Source organism: Schistocerca serialis, chromosome 6 (assembly GCF_023864345.2).
Source record: "Schistocerca serialis cubense isolate TAMUIC-IGC-003099 chromosome 6, iqSchSeri2.2, whole genome shotgun sequence".
In the NCBI taxonomy this organism is placed as follows: Eukaryota; Metazoa; Arthropoda; class Insecta; order Orthoptera; family Acrididae; genus Schistocerca; species Schistocerca serialis.
Genome location: NC_064643.1, coordinates 231206014 through 231211770, shown reverse-complemented (window position 1 = coordinate 231211770; position 5757 = coordinate 231206014).

The following is a 5757-nucleotide window of genomic DNA, read 5'->3' as shown; positions in this document are numbered from 1 at the left end:
AACTGTCGTTAATCATTGTGGATTAATGCGTTTAAACGATCTTCATCAGACTCCGAAAGTCTTCCTGAATGTGGAGAGTTATTAATCTCAAAAATTGTCTCATTAAAACGGGAAAGCTATTTTCTTTCCGTCCTCTGTCCAGTGGCTTTATCCCCTGGCACGGCGTAAATATCACTGGCTGCCAGCGCTCCTGGCATCATCCCTCTATTGAATTGAAGTAGAAAATCATATGTCGATTTCTCCTCTGGGCACTCCATTTTCTGCCTTCCACGGCACCAGTCCCTATCCAAAAAAAGACAAAATGACGTTTTGGATTCTCAAATAGCAACACTGAAGTACAAATAAAAAAATGACAATCGACAATTAAACACATAGCATCTGAAATACCAACATGCAAAACGGAGACGCTACGAACTTATGTATCAATCTAATACATCATCATACATTTCTGTCTCGGATTCACAGCGGTTTTCGATACTAACGGACTTCCTTTGGTCATCAACGCTTGTTTGTCTGTGCTAGTCTGTCTTTTGACCGTCATCGATTATTTGGCTGCTAAGGTAGCTTAATCCGATAACTTCATCTACTTTGTTACCACCAGTTTTCATATTAACCATGTCCCTGATCTCATTTCGTTTGCTTTTCGTCTTTCTTCAGTTTGTTCTCAGTTCATAAGACTGTTCGTTCCATTCAACACATTCTCTATGTAATCCTTCTTCACCTTCATGGACGGTAGCAGTCTCATCAGTTAAATATATATTTGATATCATTTTAATGTCTCGACGTTTCTTCTATTTCCGTCATTTCTCCTTTTGTCTTAGGACAAGAGGAGGGGCGAAAGACCTTATTCCTATCTTACAACAATTTTAATCACATTACTTCCTTTCAGATCTTCCAGTTTTATTGTTACCGTTTGGTACTTGTACATCTGTCGTTCCCTTTAGATTAGTCCTATATTTCTCAGAAGTTCCAATATCGTGCACCACTTCGCACTGGTGAATGCTTTATCTAGGTCGACAAATCCCATGAACGTGTTTTGATTATTTCAGTCTTATTAGCAGTACCAAGTGCAACGTGAGAGTTGCCTCTCTGATTTATTCACTTTTCCTAAAGTCATACTGATCGTCACCGAACCGATTCCCAGCTTTCTCTACCACTATTCTGTAGCTTGTTCTTGTCAGTAAAATGGATGATGACCTGTTAAAATGATTCTGCGATTGTTCTTGCACTTATCTCTTTGATAACTTCGGAATTGTGTGAATGATATTTTTTCCGATAGGCTGATGGTATGTCGCCTGTCTCAGAGACTCTACTCACCAACTTGAATAATCGTTTTGCTGCCATTACTCTTACTGAGTTTAGAAATTGCTATGGAATGTTGTGTATATCTCTTGTCTTAAATAGTCTCACGTCTTTCATAGCTCTTTTACATTGTGACTCTAAATAATAATCGACCGTCTCTTCCATACGAATTCTAGTTACTTCTTCTACCAGCTTATGAGACAATTCCTTCACGCCGTATAGTCCTCTGACGTACTATTCCATGTATCCGCTCTGCACTTGGCGTTTAACTGTGGAATCCCCTTTGCAGTCTTATTGTTACCAACCTTGCTATAATTTTACGTAATGTTGTTACGACTTTTCTAAATGATGTATCAATCCTTCCGTTAAAGAAACGTAAGAGAATACTGGGTACCTACACTGAAATGCCCTATTTTCAATTTACTCGATCGTCAAAATTAAATTAAACGAATGTAATTCCTCGTCAAAAATTAAATTGTATGCGAACTTAAAAGAGCTACATTAACTGAGAAAACTTCCACGTAAGCGATTGTTGTGACGCAAGGAATGTCTAGTACTCGTATGTATTCAATTTTCATCCACGTCCGCTGCGTGTTCAGAGGCAAGTCGCCGATGCCTTCCACAAACCGAGGACGTAGGTCTTGAGAGCCCCGCACTGTAAGGGCGACAAACCTGCCCTTCACGTCGCCTCAGGGATGAAAATCCATTGTTTGATGTCAGGAGACGGTGGAGGAGAAATTATGGGGCCATCATGTCCAATGCACCCTCTTGGAAATGTTCCATTCAGAGGTTCCCGGACATCCAACGACCAGGGAGGAGGAGCACCATCTTGTTGAAAATAAAGGTTTTGCGTCATGTCTTCAAATTCAGAAAAGCAAGCATCTATAATATGTCTAGGTACGTCGTTCCTGTAACAGTCTCCCTAGTCAATGAAGAACGATTCAATTACCTGGTCAGAAGTGAGACAACAGCAAACGTTCACTTTCGACCTATCTCCCATCTTTTCCCTGATGTTGTTGTGGTCTTCAGTCCGGAGACTGGTTTGATGCAGCTCTCCATGCTACTTTATCCTGTGCAAGCTGCTTCATCTCCCAGTACGTATGGCAGCCTACATCCTTCTGAATCTGCTTAGTGTATTCATCTCTTGGTCTCCCTCTACGAATTTAACCCTCCAATACTCAATTGGTGATCCCTTGATGCCTCAGAACATGCCCTACCAACCGGTCCCTTCTTCTAGACAAGTTGTGCCACAAACTCCACCCCAACTCTATTCAATACCTCCTCATTAGTTATATGATCTGCCCATCTCATCTTCAGCATTTTTCTGTAGCACCAAGTTTCGAAAGCTTCTATTTTCTTCTTGTCCAAACTATTTAACGTCTATGTTTCACTTCCATACATGGCCAAACTCCATACAAATACTTTCAGAAACGACTTCCTGACACTTAAATATATACTCGATGTTAACAAATTTCTCTTCTTTACAAACGCTTTCCTTGCCATTGCCAGTCTATATTTTATATCCTCTCTATTTCGACCATCATCAGTTATTTTGCTCCCCAAATAGCAAAACTCCTTTACTACTTTAAGTGTCTCATTTCCTTATCTAATTCCCTCAGCATCACCCGACTTAATTCGACTACATTCCATTATCCTCATTTTGCTTTTGTTGATGTTTATCTTATATCCTCCTTTCAAGACGCTGTCCATTTTGTTCAACTGCTCTTCGAAGTCCTTTGCTGTCTCTGACAGAATTACAATGTCATCGGCGAACCTTGTAGTTTTAATTTCTTCTCCGCGGATTTTAATACCTGCTCCGATTTTTCTTTTGTTTCCTTTACCGCTTGCGCAATATGCAGATTGAATAACTGATACTGTGTGTATTTTGTGCCTCTCCAAATGTGAAGGTTGTGCTTAGCACAGAGCCAGAGACGTGGAATGTGGCATCATCGGAAGACATTACACTTAGCAAGAAATTAGGATTCCAGCCGATTCGGTCGAGCATTTCCCAGTCAGATCAATATCGTCATAGCTTGTCATCGGATTCTGTGGCCTGCAGGATCTGCACTTATCTGAATACACACACAACCACTTTTTATGGAGCTTATGATCGAATACCAATGTAACACCAATGTAGCCTGACGAATTGATTTGTGTGGATTTCGTTGGAACACTTGGCGGACCTTCATCAGAAACACGCTGACCTCCGGCATGCCGCTTCAGAATTTTGCCAGTGCAGAAACTGCCTGTGCCATGCTTTTATCCTCTTAGCGTTTCGTGCTACTTTCTGCCTGCGCACACAACAGTGGTTTTATACTCAGCGTGCCAAAGCACAGTTTGCGCCTTCTCCTTACCTAACGTCATTTCTGCTTGCACAGATAACAATGAAACAATGAAAACGCACAAGTGTTGAAAAAAATATGGCAGCAACTATAGGTACTTCCCATGCCCGGGTTCCCGGGTTCGATTCCCGGCGGGGTCAGGGATTTTCTCTGCCTCGTGATGACTGGGTGTTGTGTGCTGTCCTTAGGTTAGTTAGGTTTAAGTAGTTCTAAGTTCTAGGGGACTGATGACCATAGATGTTAAGTCCCATAGTGCTCAGAGCCATTTGAACCATTTTTTGAAAAAAGATTATTGAACCGTAAAAAAAGAGCTTTTCGATGTAGGGGCCCCGTATTCCACTGTAATTATCTGAAACTCTGTATTGCGACGGCATGGAGAGCCTGCTGGTGGTCACCATTCTATGCTCATCAAACTGCTGCTCATACACTGAACGGTACTGTACACGCGTACCTTTCTGTGTAAGAAACGTGCTTCAGCACGTCATATAATGCTTGAACCTGAGTGTTTCGTAGAAATGTTGGCAAAATTTGTTCGAAATTCCATTCCTCTGACGAGGATATAATCTCACCATTCGTGCTTTGAAATTAACATATATAGCGGCAAATACCGCAATTCTAGTGTTGTCGCAGAGTACCTTTCAGCTGGTTATCTGGAATCCTTAGTAACAGCAGTAGGAAAACGTTGCCAATATTATGTTGGAAAACATAGATTTTACGAAGAAAATTTATGTCAGTGGAAGAAACACCAAAATTTAGGAAGAATCCTGCTTAAAGAAATTACGAAAAAAAAATTACTAGTTAAGAAACCACGCTTCTCCGGCAGCAAACGTATTTAAGAGATGAGAATAAAGTTTTCCTTCTGCAACCTTATTTACAGCACTGGTTGTGTAAGGTCTTGCGTTACTGCACAGACAGAGTATACTACGCATGCAGAAATATTGTTATATTTTGTCAAACAATGGTTACTGAAGCAAAGTACTGCGGAAAACGAAAATTCGTAATGAACAACGAGCACGGAATGAACAGTACAGATCTATCGCCTAAGCATGAAACACTTACCACAACGTCGTCTGATAGCTAACAGCATACACACGTGTATCTTGAGTGCAGAGAAACTGAAAGAAGCCTTTCGCGACAGCACTACTATATAGAACAATCTCGGACGTTTTGTCGCGACATCATGTATAGGTTACTGTATTTAGGTTCTGTTCTTCAAACATTAATGTTGCCAGTGACACATCAGATTCGTGTATAGGGACGAATGGAACCACAGAAGTGACTGCACAATAAAAGAGGATGACTTTGCAAAGCCTTGTGTTTTGGTACAATAAAAACTGTTAGGTAATAAACTGATTTAAAAGACCAACTGTGCTAAAAAAGAAAAAAGTCTGGTTTCGATAAACAAACCATTACATATTACAGTGTTTGGAAATACGCACTAATAAAGAAAACGCGCACATACGTAAGCAACATTACATTTAATTATCTTTAAGACCCATATGCAGTACCGAACACTATTTGGCAGAAATACTGAATCTAGTAGATGTATTTCAAATTGATTACTGTAGCAACAAAATGGTTCAAATGGGACTTAACTTCTCAGGTCATCAGTCCCCTAGAACTTAGAACTACTTACACCTAAGTAACCTAAGGACATCACACACATCCATGCCCGAGGCAGGATTCGAACCAGCGACCGTAGCGGTCGCGCGGTTCGAGACTGTAGTGTCAAGAACCTCTCGGCCACAAAGGCCGGCGTTTACTGTAGCACTATCGAGAAGAAATACTTGGAAAATACTGACGATTATGAAAATCGGCTGTACTATTCCATATTATCAAAAGTTTTCTCTAAATCTAGAAACATAAGACTGCCTTCATTCATTTTACCCGACGTTTAATTTTACAGACTGCCGCTTCGTTCCCACTTGGCAACAACGTATCAATCGTGAACCTTCCAGAGGCTGGATACAACCCGCCAGTCGGCCTGGCAGTCACAGTGAGCGGCTGGGGATACACGGAGACCGACTACCCCCTCATCCTGCACAAAGTGGACATCTGAGTCAGCTACCGCTCCGAGTGAGATTTTCCGGGCGGACGCGAAGTATCTCCGCGC